At 43.4% G+C, this 24,877-nt stretch overlaps 1 long non-coding RNA gene across 1 annotated transcript; it reads right to left on the bottom strand.

The window, feature by feature from the left end:
• Positions 1 to 2,758: 2,758 nt before the first annotated feature.
• Positions 2,759 to 24,535, bottom strand: LOC311241928. Its single transcript, XR_014620586.1, has 4 exons — positions 24,440 to 24,535; positions 11,207 to 11,299; positions 7,583 to 7,698; positions 2,759 to 3,177 (listed from the first exon to the last, which is right to left on the bottom strand). It is a non-coding gene; the product is annotated as an uncharacterized lncRNA (long non-coding RNA).
• Between the last annotated feature and the right edge of the window lie 342 nt (positions 24,536 to 24,877).

Here is a 24,877-nt window from a genome sequence, read left to right as displayed (position 1 = left end):
GAACAGAATCAATTCAGATCACCAACACGCATACAAAGCTGGCTACTCCACAAACAGCACTCACATCACTGACTGATAACTGGCTTACACATATTGATAGGAAGTCAATGGTGGGTGCCATGCTTCTGGATTTTAGCGCTGCATTCGACATTATAGATCATGATCTTCTGCTCATGAAACTTTCAGCTTATAAATTCAATGAAAGTGCTATTAAGTTGTTAAAGAATTACTTACTTAATAGACTACAATGCGTGATGTTTAATGGCACACTATCGGAGATGAGGGAACTCTATGCCGGAGTGCCCCAAGGGAGTTGCCTGGGTCCCTTATTGTATGCAATCTTCGTTAATGATTTACCATTAGTACTTAATAATGCATCAATGGAGATCTATGCAGATGATACTACCGTGTATGTAGCGGCGGAACAATCTGAGTCTGTTAATAGGTTATTGCAAGATGAGATAGTGCTAATTTCCAACTGGGTAAGTGAAAATAAGTTAAAGTTAAATGTTGCAAAAACCAAGAGTATAATGATAGCCTCAAAATATACATCTAGATCAAATCCTAAATTAAATCTAGTTCTGAACTGTGCTGATATCGAACAGGTCAGTGAGGCAAAACTGCTGGGTGTTGTAATAGATGAAACACTTTCTTGATCGAAACACATTAGCAATATGGTGGCTAAGATGAGCCGTTGTACTTCAATGACCAGAAAGTGTAGAAATCTGTTGACTAATGGTACAGCAAAGCTTGTACTACAATCTTTGGTCTTATCCCGCCTGGACTACTGTCCTACTATATGGTCTAACGCCTCTAGGCTTGATCTGAATAAACTCCAGTTATATTTGACATTAGCTATTGATGGGTGGAATATTCTGATTCTAGCTCACTAGATCAGTCACATTAAACGTTCTTTGTCTATAGCTTGCTATATATGTAGCTAACGTTAGCTAGGTCAACGAAGCTGTAGCTAACGTTACTGTCCAGTGTCCTGTCCATACAAACCACTCATCGAAGGGCTAACGTTAGCTCACGTTAATTACCCCCCATGTTCCGTGGGTGGTTGTTGATCTTCCACAAAAGATGAATTATTTAAATGTACATTTAATCCAGTAAGAATAGTACTAGGCTATACAGGGTTCCCACGCTTGCCTTGAATTTTTTTTCCATACTACCTCCTGATTTTCCAGGTACCATATTAAGTGATGATCTATAGGCCGCTGAAGTTTTCCACCCTCATCCGCGCCCCCCTCCCCCTCACACACACAACCCCCTAGGACACCTGACTACTTACTTGATTTAAAAGATGTGCCAGTCAAGTCTACATTGTAAATTCTTAGAGATTATGTATTATTGATAATATCAATGCAACAAGCTGTAGATGAACAACAATTTATTGAACTGGAACACATGAGCACTGGGATTGATATATGTTCTCTCTTCCACTCCTCTCCTATCTCATCCTGTCCTCTTCTCTCCACACCTCCCCTCGTGTCCGCTCCTGTCTTCTCTTCCTACTCTTCTCAACTCCTCTCCACTGTTCTCCCTTTTCCTCTGTCATCCTCCTCTTCCATCTTCGCGGCCTCTTCTCTTCCTGGCTAACTGGTTCGTTATGAGAGCTAACGTTGGCTAGCTACTGTACCCGGTGCTGGCTAACTGGCTATCGTTATGAGAGTTAACGTTGGTAGCTACTGTACCTGGTGCTGGCTAACTGGCTCGTTATGAGAGCTAACGTTGGCTAGCTACTGTACCTGGCGCTGGCTAACTGGCTCGTTATGAGAGCTAACGTTGGCTAGCTACTGTACCTGGCGATGGCTAACTGGCTCGTTATGAGAGCTAACGTTGGCTAGCTACTGTGCCTGGAGCTGGCTAACTGGCTCGTTATGAGAGCTAACGTTGGCTAGCTACTGTACCTGGCACTGGCTAACTGGCTCGTTATGAGAGCTAACGTTGGCTAGCTACTGTACCTGGCGCTGGCTAACTGGCTCGTTATGAGAGCTAACGTTGGCTAGCTACTATACCTGGCGCTGGCTAACTGGCTCGTTATGAGAGCCAACGTTGGCTAGCCAGTTTTTTTTTTTTTTTTTATCTTTTTCCCCCTCCTTTTTCCGATTTTCTCCCATCCCACCCTTCCTGGTTGTTGCGCACTTTCCCCTACTGTTGGTCCGAGAGACCGGAGACTGTCACATGCTTTCCTCCGACGCATGTGCAGCCAGCCGGCAGGCCAGCCTGGCCGTGCAGATTCTCACTGGGAGAGTGTAATGTGTGGGAGGCTGCACTACCTCTCTCCAGATCCTACCCTCGCTGATCAGGCGCCCCGACCGAACTGTAGGGGTCGCTGTCCACAACGCCCAGGACCCACCCGCCAGCTTTCCCACCCTCTAATACTGCCAATTGTATTAGTGTGAACGGCCAGCCAAGCTGGTGACAACGCCGGGAGCTGGATTCGAACACGCGAATCCAGCATCTCCGGCGTTGGTGACGAACGCAATCTTGGCTAGCTAGTTAGCAAGATTGCACTGCTTACTAACCAATGTTGATAAACCCAGGTTTACCACACAGTTAAAACACAGCTACTTACATTTGAGGATAAACTTTCATAAGAAGTTTCACTCAAGTTTCACTGTAGATGCCAAGGCTCCCTTGGCTCACCAAGTTGCCTGCATCAAATTCCAACATCCAATATACCATATAGGATGCCAAGAGCATGCTCTACAACATGGGATCATCCATTTCTATCTACAGTAAAAGCGGTTCACATGTAAAGGGTTTTTATAAACGCATGTTAATTCTGTGCTCAATAGTTAAATTTTATTACACATCATCCAATAAAATTTTCCAGGACAACTGTTTCTATTTCCATGTAATTGGTCACTTTTGCTCAGTTTCCATGCCTTTCCATACCTGGAAAATGAAAAAATGAATCCCATGTTTTCAATGTTTTCCAGGTACCGTGGGAACCCTGCTATATAACACAGATCTGTGCAAGTAGATTACATTACATTAACAAAAACCTCCATCATACTGCTGAACACCTAGGTCTGGTGGAAGCCGGACTGAATTCCAACTCAACTCCTAACATGAGGCGACAGTGGTTCAGGAGGTAAAGCAGTCGCCTGGTAATCGGAAGGTTCCCGGTTCGATTCCCACTCCTCCCGGGCAGCATGTCGAAGTGTCCTTGAGCAAGAAAACGTAACCCCTAATTACTCCCAATGAGCAGGTTGGCACCTTGCACCGTTGGTGTGAATGTGTGAGTGAATGGGTGAATGTGAGGAACAAAATCGCAAAGCGCTTTGGATAAAAGCGCTATATAAATGCACCATTTACCATTTAACACACACATAAGAAAGAGACAAAGGACAAGCCTGGCAGGTGCCTAGCTAACTTGGCAAAAAAGAGGGCTGACACCCAAGTAATAGCCTCAATCTCGGATTCAAACGGGGTCAGGTCCTTTGACACCAAAACTATTAATAAAGAGTTTGCCTCTTTCTATGCCCAACTCTATAGGACTGAACAACCCGATGGTGCTCACTCTGACATGCAAGCTTTTTTCACTGACTTGCACCTCCCTAAGGTATCGAAAGATCAGAACTTGCTCCTTAACGCCCCAATTACGAAGGAAGAAGCTCTGTGCGCCCTTAAGGGTATGCCATCTGGTAAGGCTCCGGGCCCGGACGGTTTCGGATGCAAATTCTATAAGGAATTTGGTCATATTCTCTTGGATCCCCTGCTGGCAATGATTAATCATTCCTCTGAGGTTGGGATATTACCCCAGTCCCTACGGGAGGCTAATATTTGCCTTCTCCTTAAAAAGGGTAAATGCCCTGAAAAGAGCGCCTCCTATAGGCCTATAGTCCTACTTAATTCGGACCAAAAATTGCTCTCCAAGATCCTGTCCATGCGCCTAGAAAAAGTGCTCCCTTTCATTATTAACAAAGAGGTTTTATTAAGGGTAGGAACTCTACCGACAACATGAGACGGCTCCTTAATATCATCCAAATGACTAGTGAGATAGACCACCCCGCGGTGGTTCTGTCTCTCGACGCAGAGAAGGCATTCGACCGTGTAGAATGGCCGTATTTTTTTTATAACCCTTGCTGAATTTGGCCTAGGAAACACTTTTATTGACTGGGTCAAGGTTCTTTACAACTCACGGATGACGGCGGTTCTGACTAACGGGCTTAGGTCTAACAACTTTCCTCTACAATGGGGGAACCCCCAGGGGGACCCTCTTAGACCTTTACTATTTGACATGGCCATAGAACCACTCGCTCAGGCCATTAGGCAGTCAGCCGCGGTCTCAGGTATTAGGGTGGGCGAGAGGGAGCACAAAATCACTCTTTACGCGGACGACGTACTGATCTTTATATCTAAACCTGACTCTTCCATTCAATGTCTAACCCGCATGATTTCCACATTTGGAACCTTCTCGGGGTACAAAATAAACTTTTCCAAATCCGAAGCAATGCCACTTGGGACACTTAAATCCATCCCGATTCTGCCAAAGCCCTTCCCATTTCGCTGGTCGCCCTCCGGCTTTGTTTACTATTGTTTAGTATTTGTGACACCCACCTATGATACATTGTTTAAGGCCAACTTTCCCCCCCTTTTAGACACCATAAGAGCAGACTTAGTTAGATGGGCCCCTTAGATGGGCTCTCCTGGCTGGGTAGGATAGCCCTCGTCAAAATGAACGTACTCCCCAGACTATTATACCCTCTCCAAATGATTCCAGTGCTGCTGACAAACAAGGTTATCAAGGTGCTAGAAGGCTGGCTAAGCTCATTCATTTGGAATGGGAAGAAACCGCGTCTGAAAATGGCCAAATTACAGATGGATGGTGAAGATGGGGGTCTAGACCTACCTAATATTAGACATTACCAACTAGCAGCACACCTTAGGGTACTTGTCGGCTGGTTCAGATCAGACCTACTATCAATCTGGCTAGACATTGAATCCTCGCAATCTAAGTCCCCCCTGTGGAACCTACTATTTATCAAAGACTTTAAGTCTGTTAGGAAAATATGCTCTAACCCCATCACACTATGCTCCGTCAAGGCCTGGAAGACTGTCCGTAAGGTGGAGGGCCGAGCTAAGCTGACCTCTCCTCTTACCCCGATCGTAGGCAATCCTGACTTTAAGCCAGATCAAATTGGCGGCGGCTTCAAGACCTGGCATACGCAGGGCACAACTGATCTTGGCCACTTGTTTGATGGCCAGACCCTAATGTCCTTTCTACAGCTGCAGCAGCGGTATGGCCTATTGAAAATGGATTTTTTTTAAATACTTACAAATTAGGCAGTTTATCACCAAGGACACCTCACTGTTAATGAACAGTTCCACCTCGCAGGTGGAGAAAGCCCTCTCCTTGCAGATTCCTAAAAAAACAAATATCTATCTTCTATAGTACTCTAAACCTTAATTCATCTTCATCTTCCCTTGTCACTAAACAGTCCTGGGAAAAAGACTTGGACATAGAAATCACGGACGAGGACTGACAGGATACATGGACCTACGCAAAAGAAATCTCTGTTTGCAACCGCACCAAGTCTATCCAAGTTAGAATCTTACACCGCATTCATATTACCCCTGCCCTTAAGAGTAAAATTGATCCCAATGCATCCCCACTCTGCTTTAAATGCAAGATAGAGATTGGAAACCACGTCCACTGCTTTTGGTCCTGTGTAAAGCTCCAGAGCTATTGGTTCGACATCGTAGAGGAACTATCGGATATATTCTAGACCCCCATCTAACTGGATCCCCTCTGCCTCTTACTAGGCCTCCCAGATATTCATATTGCCAATTTCAAACATAGGAGACTGTTCAATTTGTTGACATTTGCTGCTAGGAAAAACATTCTGTTGTTCTGGATCAAGGACGAGGTCCCATCAAAGAGGTCATGGCACAATATTATAATGTAATGCATTCCCTGTGAATACATCACGTGCATGCTGCACTCTAAACTAGACACTTTCTATGAAATATGGGACCCATATCGGTCTCATATCGGGCCTGCACTGTCTGCCACTGTACTTGGTGGGTTTCCCCATTACACATAGCCTCCTTGTGGACCAATGCTGCCTTGTGTTGTTTTGTTAATGCTGGTATCGTTGTTGAGGGTATCATGACAATTGTAAAGGTGCAAACGTGTTCATGCCCACATACACACACACACAACACACGCACGTACACACGCACGTACACACACACAGAACACATATGTACTCACACACATGAAGCATGCACACATAAAATGCACAAGACTTACTAAACACACACATAAAACGCACACATAGGGTACGCACAAGCACATAGGTAAAACACACATATAGTACACACATACACATACACACACATCGCACACTTAGTCTATTTTAGTACATCTGTCCTAACACTGGCAGGGATCCGAATCCTCAAGCGCCACCTCAAGGATACACAAACATGGTTGCTAGTGCCTGAGCCACATTTGTTTTTATTTTTATTATTTTACTTTTTCTTGTTTGTCAAGGTCATTATGATTCATGTTACTGTTATTATTGTTGTCGTCGCTGTTGTCATTGTTATTATTATTATTATTGTACTGTTATGTTCTGTTTTATGTATGAAAAGAAAAGAAAATAAAAACACAAAAAAAAGAAGAAAGAGACAGAGATAAAGTAACACTCTTATCCGACCCAGATTTGACCATTAGGCTTTAAAGTTAAAACCGCTCTGATTTTCTAATTCTCTGACACAAAAGTCAAAACCCTGACTTGTATTGTTAAAAGTAGAAGTGTTTACACTCACTAGAACAGATATTATGGCTAGATGATGCCTCAACCACAATCTAAATTTTTTTATTGATTTGCTTGATTTGTTTAGATGTATCTTAGCTAACTGATTAATCGTCCAAGAATCAGGAATAATCCAATCTCTCTGAGCAGGGTTTTACTCACACTAGTCTGAGCAGGGTTTTGGTCAGAGATTAGTTAAAAAGGGTACACAACAGGGGTACATTGTACATCCCACTATCAAAGTATCTACTTTAATCTGCTGCACAAACTAAACCAAGTGTGTTTGGTAACCGTTAAGAGTGTCTCTCTCTCTCCACACCACTCTCTCTCACTAAGAGACAGTAGGCTACAGACAGACCCAACTCAGCCAGGAACAAGACTAGGCAAGCCTAGTTAAACAAAACCCAACCAAGAATGAGACTAGGCAAGCCTAGTTAAGCACAACCCAGCCAAGAACAAGACTATGCAAGCCTAGTTAAGCAAGACCCAGCCAAGAACGTGACTAGGCAAGCCTAGTTAAGCAAGACCCAGCCAAGAACAAGACTAGGCAAGCCTAGTTAAGCAAGACCCAGTCAAGAACAAGACATGGCAAGCCTAGTTAAGCAAGACCCAGCCGAACAAGACATGGCAAGCCTAATTAAGCAAGACCCAGCCAGGAACGAGACTAGGCAAGCAATTATACTTTTTTCTTTTTTTTCTTTTCTTTAAATACAGTATATCTATATTTTTATTATGTCAAAGTTTATATATAAAATCTGCAAATGGGTTATGCAAATCAACTCCAAATGTAATTTTCTTCCCCATCTTACCGCTGACAATCTCTTGAGCGGTATTTCCAAGAGTCTTGTCTGTAGTTTAGCTCCACTTTTCTCTCCAAGCTCCTCATAACCTTGGATTACAAACCAGTCTGTGTCCTTTTCTGAAACTGAGAGAACCGTCATATTTTTATTTGTTTATTAAAAAGGATCCCCATTAGCTGATGCCAATGGCACCAGCTAGTCTTCCTGGGGTCCGAAGTCCAACATATCAATATATACATACAAATATACATACATACGCACACACATATATACATGTATACATACATACACACACACTATATACACATATTCAGTATATAAACATAACAACAACCTAACTTATTACAATCATACAATACAAAAAAACAATATTGCACATGAAAGATGAAGAGCTAATGCTTGCCTGTAAAGGGCAGCATTACCATCTTCAGCTTGTCACAGCTAAGAAAATAATAACAAATAATTTAAAACAAAAATAAATAACCACTGGACTACTGCTCACTAGCTAAGTAATACATTCTTAATTTATGTTTAAATGATGATTTGCTATTTAATTGACGTATGTGTTCTGGGCAGCTATTCCAATAAGTAATGGCTCGATAAATTACAGATTTTCGTAAGCATAACATTTTGGGCGAGGTAACATGATTTGACCTTCTCCTGCCATTCTAGTTAAATGATTGTGTAAGTGACTGCATCTGATCATTTGACTATATAAAAACTCAGGCTTAGAGGCGTGGATGCTGTTATTGTAGAATGTGACTGTATTTAAGACAAGCCTTTTATCTACCGATAACCATAAGAGTTCCCTATGCATACTGTTTATGTTCGTTGTTATGGGGCAATGTAGGACTAGTCTGGCAGCTCTGTTCTGGGTAATTTGTAGTTTCCTCTGTGCACTGCCAGATGCAGAGGACCAAACAGGTGAGCAGTAGTCCAGGTGGCTTAAAACTAATGACTTAACGACCTGTCCCAGAATATGTGCTGGGACATAAGGATGGCATTTTCTTGCCATATAAATGCCATTACCCATTTTCTTAGCCACTATGTCAATGTGCTCTATCCATGTCAGTAGACTATCTATTATGACTCCCAGTCATTTAACCGTATCAACCTGTTGTATGGGTTCACCAGACAAGTGCAGACTCTGTGTAGGATTGGCTAATAGTTTGTGACTGGTTCCTAGGATAATTGATTTGGTCTTTGAGATGTTTACATTTACATTTAGTCATTTAGCTGACGCTTTTATCCAAAGCGACTTACAAGTTGTGTACAACAAGACAGCAGGAAGGGTACAACTCTATCAGCTGAGTAACACTGTTCTTGTGTTGAGTGCTACAGTGTAGGTTAGTATATTAGGACATTAGTGCATGACAGTAAGGTTAGTTAGGGTTTGAGTTATTTATAATTTTTTTAATGCCAGCTTATTTAGTTGTATCCAATTAGTTACTGCATATAACTCTGAAGATAAAACTTTGTGTAGATCACTACTAGTGTTTGCAGCATAATACAGTGTGGAATCATCCATGTACATTTGTATACTTGCTTTACACAAAGCAGATGGTAAGTCATTTGTGAATATAGAATACAGGAGTGGTCCAAGACAGCTGCCCTGTGGCAAGCCACAATCTAACCCTTTGCAGTTAGACATGCTGCCATTGTAATACACTTTGTCTTCTAACATCTTGGAAATCTATGTTGAGGAAAATACTATATCTATGTTGAGGAAAATAAAATACTAAATCTATGTTGAGGAAAATACTACATGTTGGGGAAAATACTATATGTTGGGGAAAATACTATATGTTGGGGGAAATACTATATCTATGTTGGGGAAAATACTATATCTATGTTGGGGGAAATACTGATTATATGTTCCCTCAGTAAGATTACAGTATGTGTACAGATGTAGTGAAGATGTCTCTGTTCTCTTAGTTAGTTTACTATGTGTACAGATGTCTCTATTCTCTCAGTCAGTTTACTATGTGTACAGAGATGTAGTGAAGATGTCTCTGTTCTCAGTTTACTATGTGTACAGATTAGGGATGCCCCGATCACGTTTTTTGCCACCGATACCGATCACCGATCGTCGTGAGCCATATCGGCCGATACCGATCCGATACCGATCGCTTATGATTAAAAAGAAATTAAAAATTATTTTATATAAAAAGTTTTTTTTTTTTTTTTTTTTAATAAAATATATATATTATATAATTAGACTTGTACTTGTATTATCTGCGAGACATCGCCACCACGCAACAAGTCAAAATGCTCGCCATCTGCAAACAGCTCCACTGTCTGTGTGTACTCTAGTAGCCTCCAGCTCCAAAAAGGATTCTCCGGCGCTGCAGCGGGACCCTATTGGTAACGTTATGCTTTGGTCATTTCACATTCAGCAAGCCCTCAGCTCGAATACGCATTCAATCAATGTTATAAGACATTGATATCAGGAGCTATCTGTAGCTACTGCTAGCCGGCTAGATGACGTTAAGACAACTATTTAGTTCAATCGGACATTTCGTTTTGAACTGTGAACTAACGTCAGCTAACGCAAGCTAACGCAAGCTAACGGAGATATTTGTTGATATCCGGAGCTATCAGTAGCTAGCCGGCTAAATACCGTTAGACAATGCCTACTAAAAGTGAATAGTTGACTGGGTAATTTTGTTTAAACAGTAACGATAGCTAGGTAGCTAACGTTAGCTCAGGTCGAATGCACTATCTAGACTCAGCAGTCTAGAGGTCCGCCTCCTCTGTGTTTACAAACTCTACACGGGTACGGGCGGGGCTAGGGAGGAGGAGCAGTTTGCAGGTCCTGTGCGTCTGAGACAAGCAAGTGAGATATCCACTTGATCAGTTTCCGCGATCGGCGAATATGACTAATTATCGGAATTCCCCGATCGCATATTTATACTGATTATCGGCCGATAACGATCGGTGGCCGATCGATCGGGGCATCCCTAGTACAGATGTAGTGAAGATGTCTCTGTTATCTCAGTTAGTTTACTATGTGCACAGATGTAGTGAAGATGTCTCAGTTAGTTTACTATGTGCACAGATGTAGTGAAGATGTCTCAGTTAGTTTACTAGGTGTACAGATGTAGTGAAGATGTCTCTGTTCTAACAGTTAGTTTACTATGTGTACAGATGTAGTGAAGATATTATCTGTTCAGAGAATATTGTACACCACTCTATACTGTACTCAATCTACAAAAAAGCAAGCTTACAGAAAGCTTATAATGATGTCATGATAATATTACTTACGAGGGCTAGATGGTGTAGGGCCAGTAAGATGTTTGTGGCTGCAGGACTTCCATCCCAAGCTGTCTTAAGAAATCTTATGTAGAAATTTATTTGCAGGGTAAATTACTATAAATGAGGTCATCTTGGTTTTGTCCTTCAATCCCAGCAATGGCAACACTGAGACAGTTGTCTTTATGTAAGTTTAATTTTCTTATCTTTTAAACTATTTTTTTATGGTGCTTTTATATGTAATTTATTCTATGTATTGTCTTTTATATTGACCCTGAGTCCATAATAAAATATAGATTGATTGACATCCATGAGGTGTTTAGGAGAACAAAATTACTTTAAAGAATGTAAGAAATGTAAATTAATTGGTAAAATTATCACCTCTAGCAAGCTCGTCTATGTCCAGCAGACCATCCTTGTTGCCACGGGTGGTGGGAAGCGTGTGGACGTCTGGACAATCCATTAGGGTTTTCTCTAGACGTTGACACAAAGATGCCCAAAACTAATTCATCATGGTGGACACAGTGGATTATTTGCCAAAAAACGAAAGGCTAACTTACAGCAGGTTAAGAGAAAAAAGATACCTTCATGTCATGGTTCATAATGTACCGACAATGGCCTACATCTGCCAAACTTATTTTTGTTGTATTGTACGTGTGCTGTATAATGACAGCTAATCTACTCTAAATGAGGGTGAAACGGAAAAAGGAAATGTTAGCTTTAGGCTAGAGCAGGGGTCAGCAACCTTTACTATCAAAAGAGCCACTTTTCCCCCGTCCTACAAAATAAAATGCTCAGGGAGCCGCACAACCTATTTACCCTTAAAATGAAGATAACACAGTGTATAACGTTTTATATATCCCCAAGCATACCCCACATTTAGCATAAAACGCCTGACAATTGCATACCCAAAGTAATTTGCGATTTATTATACTTTATACTTATAGCACACAGTTTGTTGCATTAATGGGATTATAAAGCAACAAAAAGAAAATTTTTGACTTTTTAATTGCTGTTTTTACCTGTTATAACAAAGGAAAACCTCAAACTCTTATGAAGAGGAGAAAAAATACTGGCTGTGTAGACCTATTTTTTAATAAAACACAGAAGAGGAGACAAAACACTGGTGTCTGTAGACCGACTGAAATAAAACCCTGAACTATTCAGGTATATTTGAGTCCTTCCCTTATTTGTGGAACATTTATAAAATAGAAAGTAGTCCACTTTGGCGGTTAGGTGGCGTAGCGGAGATTGCGTTCGTCACCAACCCCGGAGCTGTGAGCTGGATTCGCCTGTTCGAATCCAGCTCACAGCTCCGGGGTTGTCACCAGCTTGGCTGGCCGTTCACACTAATACAATTGGCTGTATTAGAGGGTGGGAGAAGCTGGCGGGGTGGGTCCGGGTCGTTGTAAACAGCGACTCCTACAGTTCGGTCGGGGCGCCTGCTAAGCGCGGATAGGACCGGAGTGGGATAGTGTGATCCTTCCACACGCTACGCCCTCTCAGGGAGGATCCGCGCTGCCAGGTGAAAAGAAGCGGTTGATTGGCTGGACGTGTGTCGGAGGAAGCACGTGATAGCCTCCACTCTCCCAGATGATCTGACTGTGGGGGGTAAGTGCGCAGCGACCAGGAAGGGGATTGGGAATTGGCATACGACTAACATTGGGATGGGAGAAAATCAGAGGAAAAATGGAGGGGGAAAAAGATCAATAAAAAAAATTAAAAATAAAGTAGTCCACGTTGAAAAAAGAATACCATGTGTAGACCTTCTTTGAAATAAAACACAGAAAAGGAGAAAAAACACTGGCATCTGTAGACCTACTTTGAAATAAAACACTGAACTATGCAGCTCTATTAGAGTCCTTCCCTTATTTGTGGAAAATCTATAAAATAAAAAGTAAATTTTTCATTGTTCGCAAATTTCGCACCACATATCAGGCATACAGGTAAGCCTTTTGTTGACTAAATATCTTAGTTGATGAAATATTTTTTCATTTCAGTGTCACAGCATGACATCGATCTCCAAAATAAAATTAAGAAATTAAAAAGTAAAAAAAAAAAAAAAAAAAAAAAAAAATTGTGGGGGGCCAGGGAGCCGCAGCTGATTGGCTAAAGAGCCGCATGCGGCCTCGAGGCCGCAGGTTGCCGACCCCTGGGCTAGAGCGTAAGGTAGCCTCTTAGCTCTCGAAACCATGCAACATAAAGTATGTACTGATCAGACATGTAGGATAGTTCTATGTATTGATCACAGACATGTAGGATAGTTATATGTACTGACCAGACATGTAGGATCAGGGTTCGAAATTAACACTTTGGCTGCCTAAGGTTAAATTCATGATATACCATAGATTGCCAGCGCTATTTGTCTATGGAGAAAGTCCCCTTCTTTGCAGGGCTATAACTTTTTAAATTCTATTGCTACATTGCCATTATTAGGGCCCATTCAAAGTCCTATATGTATTGTTCATTGTGTAGCAACGTTAAACTTTTTCATTCACATATTCATAGTAAAGTATGGTCTAATGTATAAGTATGTTTTCATCTCTTTCTGCAGCTTTCTCCAGAACGTGATATATAGCCCCAAATGCATTATATTGATGATGAAATACAGTTTGATGGCAATCAGCGCGATATAAAAAATTCCAACTAGACGTACTTCTAGAAGTTACTACACGTCATCTGATGTTGACCGGATGGGCGAGGGGGCGTTTATAATTCCGTGGGCAGCGTTATACCAATCATCTAATGTGGGTCAAATGTTGATAATAGCAGTTAGTATCGAAGACGGTAACGTTACACGCTGAAACTCACCCCAGTCTCCGCGCGCCGTTGGGCGATCATCGTAGAGTAGAAATCTTATCATTATGGGATATATTTTTACCCGGTCCATCTCCAGCTTGTATAATGGTATATACGTCCAAATCATGTTGTTTATCGAGTTATTGCCAATCGATCACCGTGTAGCGCGACGAGCCAGAGTCCCATGACCTATAGCGAGCGCCCGGAAGTACTACGGACGTCTAGGACAACCTCTATGCCACATCCTGTTTGGCGATTGCGCCGATCGGCCACCAGATGGCGCTCCTGAACCGCCAGAGAGCTCAGTGGGTCCTGCTGGTGGATCTCAGGCCAGCGGAGGGGACATATGAATCCGATCGCAGATTTTTGAAATATTGATATAAGGACGACGTAACGCGTCCTCCGGCAACTTTAGCATGGCCAGCAAAGACGTCTAAAGACGGTTCCCGGCAGTCAAAGTGTTAAGGGGGGCTTGGGGCAAAATCAAATGCCCTTGAAAATTTACCAAATGCCCTCGAAAATCAGTTAAGGGGGGCAAGAAAAGCCCCCGACACTTTGCATAGATGTTTATCCCTTAGTATGCACTAGGGATGGGCATTTTAAAGAAAAATCCAGATCGATTGATCGCATGCTATACTCGAGTGATCGTGTGTTACTCGAAAAGGGGAAAAAAACTTAAAAATAATATATATATATATATATTTTTATTTGATTAATTTATTTTTATTTTTTTTACTTATTTGTTCATTCATGTATATATGTTTAAGGAAACCAACAAACAGTTATAATCTTACACATACATGTGAACAAATATATAAAAAAAAAATTATAAATCTTTTTCATAAAAATTTATAATTTTGATTTTTTTTCTTCGGTTTTTCTCATAGCTACGAGTAACGATTATTCACGCCCATCCCTAGTATGCACACGCACAGTATAATATGCATGTAATAAATAGTTTGTTAATAAACTCCGTTACTTGAACAAGTTTCACTGTGCTCCTAAATTTCTTTGTGTGCTCCTAAATTTTTATTTTTATTTTTTATTTTTATCTACTTTTTCCCCCCATTTTCTATTTTTCTCCCATCCCAATTTTGTATTATCCAATTCTACCCTCCCCTCTCTCGAATGTTGTTAGACCATGCCTCCCACTGGTCTGCCTTTTTTTTCTTTTTTTTTATGAGCACATGTGCTCCTTGGGGAAAAGGTTAGCGTAGAGCCCTATATATGGAGACAATAACATTACGTTATCAAACATAGGGACGAAGACTGTAAAAAAAAGTGTCGACAATGTTTTATAATCTTTATGTACATTTTCATCATAAAAATTCGGTGCCCCCGAAATACAAAAAAGCCCCCGAAAATCAATTAGGGGGGGCAAAAAAAGCCCTGGGATTTATTTTTTTCTAACCCTGTGTAGGATAGTTCTATGTATTGATCACATACATGTAGGATAGTTATATGTATTGATCACAGACATGTAGGATAGTTCTATGTACTGATCACAGACAAGTGTTAATTTACGTATTGTGAATTAATGCTCAATGGTAATGTCCATCATCACTTACTTTATCAATTTGGATTGAAAGCTAGAATCAAAGTGCTTGGATCTTCCAAGAGATTGTAACGCAAGCTTCGTAACAAAGATCTATGTCAAGCTAGCGACAACAACAATATGACTTTCTATCAGAAGCTTTCAAAATAAAAGCTGCAACATATGAGTCTTTTCAGCTTTTTATACCATCACGCAAAAGGTGTAAGACATTTTAAAATATAGCCTACCAGGAATTATCCAGTTTCATAAAAAAATTACTTAAATAAGTGATGGTAAAGGAGTGTAGGTACAGGATATAGTCAGAATCAGGCCGGGGTCCTGTTTTTAACCGTGGCTGGTGTAACGATGTGACCATGATCCTACAACACTGTTCTGTTTTGTTATGGCTTCGCTCAGCACCAGTTGCACTGTACTTCACTTCGTGCACGAGCACTGAATAAAAAATTCCACCATGTACCTTTACATCCCAACATTCGTCTGGCCACACCCCCATCCGCTTACCTTCATAAGCAGGTGTGTGGTCACCTACTCGCCTCCTTCTTCACTTTCACCACAAGGAAGTGCCTTCGGTCAGATCCCCACTTGACGAGGTTGGAAAACAAAAAGTTGGAAAACAAAAGAAGATACATTGACATCATATCTTTATTTTCTCTCTCACTATTTTCGAGAAAATACGGCGATATTGTCTTCGTTACTGGCGGCCTTTTCGTATTTTAGGAGCTCACACCACTGACATGCTCCCCAGCTACAGTCCTCCTTGCTGCGGCTGGATGGGGTTGCCCTCCGGCCACACAGCTGGACTGTGGGAAGCACCGAATGTTGTGGGAAGCACCGAATGTTGTGAGAAGCGGTTGTTTCCAGGTTGGGTACGTACTGTTTTGCTTGCGAGCTCTGGTTGTTGTTGATGCTGTGGGGGTTAGCTGACAATTTACGAAACGCCGACTCCAGATTGGGGTCCTCTGCTCGGCTTAAACGGCGGTCAGAGGATCTTGGTCTGACGCCCATGATGGTCAATCTAGTGGGCCGCGACCAGGTCCTGGTGTACCCAGAATTCTCGAGCGGATGCTTCTCTGTCCCGTGCAGGCCCCATCTTTCATATACAAATGAAAGTATACCCTAACGAGGAAATGTGGGCATAGGATCTTCTTTATCGGGAGTTCCATGCTCGAAGTCGGCTGCAGCCCGAAATGGGAACTGTGCTGGCCCCGCTATATGTCTGGATCACCGTTGAAAACTGTGTTCTGACATTCTTTTTCTTTTCCCTCTTAGGGGAGGGACTTGGACAGCGGCCTGTCTGAAGTGTGGCTTGTTATGTTGTTGTGTACAGTTCAGGTGATAGCTGCTTAGCTTGCGTGCTAGTTGTGGCCTACTGTGTTAGCCAGTCAGCTGTTAGCTGCGGCGTTAGCTCGCTGTGTTTACCAGGCTAGTAAACGTTAGCTTGTTGCTATCAGTCGAACAGGTGTTAGCTTAATGCTACACTGTTGAACGTTTTCTATGACTATAACATGCCTTAAACACTCTGACTACGACGTCATCTTTGACAGAGGATGTTAGTCGAACCTACACCGGAGCCCTGCCAGCGAGGACTGCATCAACATGGAGAAACGTAGCGGCTGGGTGGCGCAACGACGCTACCCTCGTCGCCGACACAAGAGATGCTGTGTTCATCTTCGGTGTCCCGTTAGCCAGATTGCAGTTCGCTTGGCCTGCGCTCAGGGTAGGAAGGTCCCGACCGGACATTAAACACTTCTTCTTTCCTTCCCTTGTAAATGTTTTGTAATAACGATGTTTTCCAAAACGTGTGTTGCTGCAATACATTGAGGATACGACGCGTGTTGTGTGTGAATTGTCTTGTCACTGGTATAGCTTCCCTCTCCATAGAAATCGGGTTGTTGTTACATGTGTAAAAATGATCTGGTTAGTTGTGATGAGAACATGTGTGTTCATGTAACGTGAACTCACAACTAAGGGGGTTAATTAACCTATAAAGCTATGCTTAGTGACATGTGATTGAGGAATGAATTCTTTTCTCAGCCTGTAATGACAATGAACAGTGTGTTCACATATTAACAGGGTTACCTGTTCAACTTGGCCGTATCAAGGGTAAGGAAGGAGAGGTGATCCCCCCGGTTTCCCTGGGGCTTCCCCACCCTCCTCTCAGACATGTTGTTTACAATATATTGTGTCACTGTGTTTGTGGGGATACGATGTAACCCTTAGCTTAATTGCTGGGGTTGTGCTTTCTGCTTGAGAAACTATATTTTCCTAAAGAAAAGATTGTTTGGTCACTTATCGTGTGTGCTTAGCAAGGCCTGTGGCCAATACATAATCAAGGATTCTGTATTCTCTTGTTATGAAAAACGGCGTTCCTCTGTAGCAAGAGTGTACTTTTGCCATTTTTTGTTGTGATGAAGGGTTGTGTGTGTCTTGTGATCTACAACTGGGTTAGGTTTGGCCACAGAAGCACATGTGTAAGTCTTGTACCGGGGCTCTTAAAGGGGGCCCTCTCTATTCTGTGTTTTTTCCTTAGTAAAAATCAGATAGCAGGTTAGCACATGAGCTATGTGAAGCCGTTAGATACTTCATGTAGCAGACTATGACTGTGTCATGCTCTATTTTGTCATTACATCGTATCATGGGTGTGGGGTCGTAAAGGGGTGAACTGGTAATCCTTTCCTCCCCTTTTCTGATTGGTCAGGGGTTAAAACCTCCTGTCCTTCAAGGTTCCTGTCACGTTGCTGTTCGGCACGTTACAGGGTGGGGGGGGGGTCCCACGCCCTGGAAGATTGGGCGTGTGCACCGCAGAAATTACCCCGCCATAGAGTACGTCACCGTGCGCGTCTCTGTTGGTAAGACTTCCGTGAGTTGTTCAGGTCCATGTTATGGATCTGTTTCAGGGAGTTGTCAGAGCTCCTCCTCACGAAGCTCCTCCTCAGGCCTTCTGTGAGTTCGGACTCTCCTTCCCTGTGAGGGAGCCTCCTCCTCAGATTGTCAAGGTGAGTAGAACTTCAAAAAGGAGTTCTGCTCTATTGTGTGTATATTCGATTCAATTCGATTATTGAGTGTGTATTGGTTCAGTGCCTCCTCCTCGGAGAGCCCTAACCCAAATATTACATAGCTCAATGTTGCAATATATTCTTTTCAATCTATACAGCTCGCGTGGGAAGTCTCTCTGGGGATTTCCGTCTCCTCCCTATGGCGAGGGTGGTGGGATGTAAAAATGTAAAAATGTTTTACCCTCAGCTGCGTCACGTGGGATTCATGTCAGTCTGTGTTTCTTTCTTTTTTGAATAAAAAGAGGAAGGTACATGAAGCACGACGGCTCCGTGTCGTTCTCCCAGGCGACTTGGAGGAACAATGTTTGGTGTCTTGCTAGACTATCCATTGATGTGTTTGGGTCTCGACGCATACATAGTGCTGGCTCGGTGTGTTTCTGTTAAAGAATCACGCAGGGGCTAAGTGCGCCTTGGTTGCTTGTTAAAACAGCGTTTTTATAGGGCAACTGGGATGGAGTTTTGTCTCTTCCGAGCGCCAGTTTACTAGGTTGTCTCGATGAATTCTCGTTCATATCTGGGGGATGTTAACGGAATAGATCAGAACATAGGTAGAGGGGTCTCACGCCCTTGGGGTGGGCCACTGAGCACGGTCCAAATGGGGACCGTCTGGGTGGCGCCCTCTTTTCATGTTTTAGATCGACACGCATACCTACCCCCTCTTCTGGAGTGGGCATGTCGGCGTGGTTAGGACACGGGACTGGTCGCGCTGGTCCAGGTCAGTTAACCCGTTGTCTACCGGGGATGCAGATCTGCTGTTCTGGTACCCTGAGGGACTTGTGCTTTTTTCGGGGGGAAAAATGCCGGGTCGGTCCGGGTGTCACAGGGTTAGGCGTTATGGAGACCCTTTGTTGGGTACATGTTGTACTCTGCACTATCGTAATGGCTTATGGCCATACCAACCTGTACACGCCTGATCTCGAAAGCTAAGCAGGTTCGGTCCTGGTTAGTACTTGGTTGGGAGACCGCCTGGGAATACCAAGTGCGGTGTGCTTAGGGCTGGTTCTCCATTCTTTTCGCTACTCTCTCACACGTGGCGAAGAGGGGGCTGTTGGGGTGGTCTTGGACCTCCTCTGGTAACCCTGTGCTTCCCGTGCCGCCGGGCCCGGTCCGAAGTAAAGTTTTGTTGATACCGTAGGCCTGGGATAACCCTTTTTTGAAAACTGAAACACTTGTACTGCGGTATAGCCGGTGTATACCCGCAGGTGTGTTTGAGTTTTTTCTTGAGGGGTTATAGGAACAACCACCGTCTGTACCGAGAGGGTAGTTGATTCCCTGGTGTGTTGGAGCAGAGTCAACTCCCGGGTTACCCGGTTGAGTGTGCCCCTGCACGTTCATGACGTCTGCCAATCATGTCAGCCTTCTCTGCCTCGACCCCTCTGGGTGGGTTTTTTTTAATGGAGGCTTTGTCATGGTGATCAACAACGCCAGCATACGCCCCTTCCGCCGGGGGGGGCTGTTTTCAGCTGACTCCTTTGGCGCCTGTCTCGTCCGCAGTGCTCCAGGCTCAGGTTACAGCCTGCTGCCTGGTTTCCCCGGTGCGCTGCCTGCTTCCGTTGGTTAACCTTTTTGGGTGCTTACGGCCATGCTGACTGCCTGTGTTTCAGAGTCAGTGTGCCAGGCGGTGTGCTATTGGGGGGAAAGGGCCCGCTCTTGGAGGGGCCTTATCCGAATACGCTGGCGATGTGGGGGGCGGTGTCACTAAGTGACCGCCTGGTAGGGTCTTGATGCCTGGCGTCATTGACCTCTCCGGGCGCCCTTTTTCCAGGGGATCCAGTCCCTTCGGTGGGTCTGGGTCTTCCTTCGCGCTCCGCTGCTACAGCCTTGCCACGGGGTTGGGTTGCTCTTGACCCCGTGATTTTGGGGGCAGTAACAAGGTTTGTTCCTTCCGTTCGTTCCCGGGTGGCATGCGGGTTGTGCGTGTGTGTAGTCGTGGGGTCAAGCCACGGTCTTGAGTTCCTCTTCGCACGGTCGGATCCGTCTCCCTCCCGTAAGCCTCCAATAGGGGGGGTATCCTCCATTAGGGAGGGTCGGGGGGCTCGGTCCTCCCCGGTCTGATGGTTGTGGGGGGCCTCAGCGGGGTACATTTGTCGGGCTATGGCTCCCGCTCAGCTCCTGTTGTGCAACTGGTGCTGAGCGAAGCCATAACGAAACAGAATGTAAGGTTATGTATATAACCAAGTTCTGTGAGTTATGGTGCGCTCAGCACCAGGACGCCACTGCGGCCCTTGATCTCGCCTTATGGTGAAAGTTTGGGAAGGAGGCGAGTAGGTGACCACACACCTGCTTATGAAGGTAAGCGGATGGGGGTGTGGCCAGACGAATGTTGGGATGTAAAGGTACATGGTGGAATTTTTTATTCAGTGCTCGTGCACGAAGTGAAGTACAGTGCAACTGGTGCTGAGCGCACCATAACTCACATAACTTGGTTATATACAAAACCTTACGTTCTCCTGACCTGGAAACCTTTTTCATGAATTGTAAACCCTTCTACTCCCCCCGCGAGTTAACATTTCTTTATTTCAGAATTATATTATATTGTACCTCTATCTTAACTTAGTTCATATTTCATTTTACTCCACCTTTTTATTTTATTATCCCATCTGTTATTGTCTGTCCGTTAATGTCGCACCGAAAACGACCAAAGCAAATTCCTTGTATGTGAAAACTACTTGACAATAAACACCTTTCTGATTCTTATGGTTGCTGGCTTGGTAGTGGCGGCTTGTTGCTTGAGGCACAGGAACTAACAGAGACTGGTGCTGGAGGGGCCTCAGTCTGTACCAACTAACTTTAAGACTGGTGCTGGAGGGGCCTCAGTCTGTACCAACTAACTGAAAGACTGGTGCTGGAGGGTCCTCAGTCTGTACCAACTAACTGAGACTGGTGCTGGAGGGGCCTCAGTCTGTACAAACTAACTGAGAGACAGGTGCTGGAGGGACCTCAGTCTGTACCAACTAACTGAGACTGGTGCTGGAGGGGCCTCAGTCTGTACCAACTAACTGAGACTGGTGCTGGAGGGGCCTCAGTCTGTAACTAACAGACTGGTGGTGGAGGGGCCCGTTTGCCCCTCCTTCTTTTTTTACCCAGTAGCTGCTGCTAGCTGGAGTCTTGTGAGTCTGGTCTGTAGGTGAAGTTCGTAAGTCATGCCTGCCTTGTGCTCCTGTTACCTCCTCCACTTCATCTCTTTCTATCTCTCTGGACACATTGTAGTAATCTAAGTGTACTTTGCTTCACTTCATAACGGGTGTCTGTGTAGACAGAGAGAGAGAATATGTTATTGTGAAAGATTTCATTTGAAATGTTTGAATAAATACGCTGTTCCATAATGTCCATTTAGTTATTTATTAATTAAGAATGAGTTTTGATGGAGAAGATAAAGGGTAGCATATAAACTTGTAATTTTCTGATGTTAAATGAAATAGTGGATGTATAGTCCAAGTGGGGGTCCTGATGGGGGGGGTGGGGGGGGAGGGAAGGGGAAGGAAAGAGCGAGGAAGAGCGAGCAAGAGCACATGTATTGTATTTATTATTTTTATGTCTTTTAATCTACATTCATTTTGATTTAATTACTGGACTGTCATTATTGTTATTATTATTTCTGTCATTGTCCTGTGATTTATCATTGATTATTACTGTTACTGTATTGTTTGTCTAGTTTCATGTTAAAAAATGGAAAATAAAAAACATTTGTTCCAAAAAAAATTAAAAAAAGTTTTGATAATGGATGATTTATACATGGGGTCCAGCTGAAGATTATCTTTCTATGTGGCTTAGTTGTGGAGTTATGGTCATTTTGACAACCATATTTGATTTTTGACACTAAGAGTGACAGTGAGATGTGCAATAAACTAATTAATGAATTCCCTGGCATTGAAAACATAGGTCTAGAGCCCTAGATCATCTTTCTATGTGACTTAGTTCCATAGTTATGGCCGATTTCTTGCTAAAAGTTACCTTGAAATAGAAAAATGACTTTGGAAATGGATTCCTCCCACCAAAGAAAATAGAAAAAGTTATATTATACAAGGATCTAGTCAGTGGCGGCCGCCACTGGGGGGCGCTAGGGCGCCGCCCCCCCTGCCGCCCCCCCCCTGGTAAAGAGAGCAGCAAGAGAAGAAGAAAATGTTTTATTTTTATTTTTATTTTAGACCCCTAAAAATAAAATAAACATGTTTAAAATGAATAATATTTACTCATTTTAAGTATGTTTGTGTTTCCAATGCACAATATAACGTTAAAATATAAAATATTAATAATCGTTTTCCTGAACAGGAAGTGACGATTCTGTCTGATAAAGAACGTTCCATTACCTTAACCGCATTTCTCCTGCCGTATTTCTCTCGGGCTAGACGCAATAGCGCTCTGAGTGCGCGTCACTGTTTGATCGCTGTATCCGTCGCAGCCAATCAGTGCGTAATGTGCTGTGCGTTGAAATATGATGTTTATGATGGAAGCCGGGCGCGATTTGAAGCGGTCTAAGCAGCAGCGTCTATAATTTTTTTCCGTAGCAGCATTTTTTTCCTAAGCCGCATTCCGCGGAGACGCTCTCTCTGATTGGCCAACACCATTTTCTAGCTTCTAGGTTGGCAGACTGTGTTGTTGTTATGCAGCTATTTGTCTTAGAGTGTGAAGGCAAGTTCTTTCGACGGTTAACTAAGCTTAGGCACTCTTTCAAAGTTGGTTAAGGTTAGAGTTTGTCTTAGAGCAGGGCGATAGAACGGCAGGTAGTTTGCAGGCTGTTTGACGAGGAAATGGGCAAAGACACAGCTCTTCACAGTACTTGTTGCCGTTGTTGGTTAACAACAAGCTATATGGATGCAGTGTGGACAACTGGACATGCATGGAAAATGGACATCAACACAATCTGGACAGTGGAGTGGATATACTTTACTGCTGGACCACTGTGCGTTTCAACTTAACAAGGTATAGTTGGATCTCTCTCTCTCTCTCTCTCTCTCTCTCTCTCTCTCTATCGATGGCAATGGTGATAATATTCGCCAATGCGTGCCTTGTACATGTTTGCAAAATGTTTGTTATAGCGCCCCTAGTGGAGAAGACAGTGGCGGCCGCCACTGGATCTAGTACTAACAGGACCTTAGATATGACATTATCTCTTAATCAGATGGCGGCCATATTGGATTATACCGGCAGCATCTAGTTTTTTACCTTTCCAGTTCCGCGTTCTGCGATCTGATTGGCCACTGATGTTTCTGGTCGTGTGACATGTGCGGCCAATCGTGTGACGCCTGTTTCTTCCACTGGTTAAGCTTAGGCACTCTTTCGAAGTTGGTTAGGGTTAGAGTTTCTTAGAGCAGAGCAATAGAACACCAGCCCTGATTCCAAACTCTAACCTTAACCAACATCGCCTAAGCTTAACCAGTGATAAACTAGGCGTTAGGTAGTTTGCATGCTGTTCGAGGCGGAAATGGGCAAAGACACAGGCATCACGCGATTGGGCGCACATGTCACATGACCAGAAACGTCAGTGGCCAATCAGATCGCACCAGAAACGTCAGTGGCCAATCAGATTGCAGAACGCAAACCTGGGTTGGTAAAAAACTAGACGCATACCCCAACTTGTATGCAGTGATTTTGTAAAACCATATGCCCATACCTATTACATAACACCATACCAAATTGCAAAAACGTGTCACAAAGTGGATTTTTTTTTAGAATTCCCTCTCAGCTAAATCATGGGCAGTTTTTTTATTTATTTTTTTAACAGATTGACCCTGGGTGTCTCATTATGGGAGAGCGCAGGGGGGATAAAATGAATGAATGTTGATTAGAGCCTTGACTAAGTGGTTGTAGCTACGGCTGTGGGGGTGCTGGAGACATGTAACAATAGACAAATTTATGTCAGAACTAGTCACTTTCCTGCACCTACATTGGGGGAGGGGGAGGTGCAGGAAAGTGACTATAGCTCCGGCGGGAAAGTGCCAATCAACTTGGTTGGTCTCTCCATATAAAAGGTTTATTGGATCATGTCTCCAGCACCCACACAGCCGTAGCTACAACCACTTAAGTCAAAGCTCTAATCAACATTCATTAATTTTGTCCCCCGCGCTCTCTCACGAGCTCCATGTAACGCGGAAGTGCAGTGGTCTATCAGCTTATATCCTTGATTCAACTAATCATTATTTCACGGCTACCAGCGGGTCATTGTTACAATCATTTCCCCCACAAAAACACAATTGTACTTACAGATGTTGTGGTGTCCACAGTCTGATGTTTGTTCTCACAAGAAGAACGTTTTGATGCAGATGTTTTTAGTAGAAAGTCTTGGTCCAGTCGAGTTCTGCAACAGAAAGACTTCACACTGTAAACACACAAAGCGTCTGTCGAGTAATCCAGGAAAATGTATGTGGCGAGCGTATCAAGGCTTGTATTGATGACGTACAGGGGTCCAGTGGTGATTTCAGAAGTGCCTGTACTCTGTTTATAATGACGTCACGTGCACGCGCGTGCATGCACATACATGTTCCCTCGCGTGCACAGTGCGCACAGAACAGATTATTATGCATAAATAGTAGGAAACATGTTTGTATAGGAAATGACTAATTTTAGTTTCGTTTTTGTAAATATTGCCTTGAAATAGAGAAGCTGAAAAAGGTAGCAGGATGTAGCATTCAATATATAAAG

The sequence above is a fragment of the Notolepis coatsorum genome (genome assembly GCF_963971535.1).
Source record: "Notolepis coatsorum genome assembly, chromosome: 15".
Classification (NCBI taxonomy): Eukaryota; Metazoa; Chordata; class Actinopteri; order Aulopiformes; family Paralepididae; genus Notolepis; species Notolepis coatsorum.
Note: the sequence above shows the minus strand (reverse complement) of the source record. Positions and strands in the feature narration are given on the sequence as shown.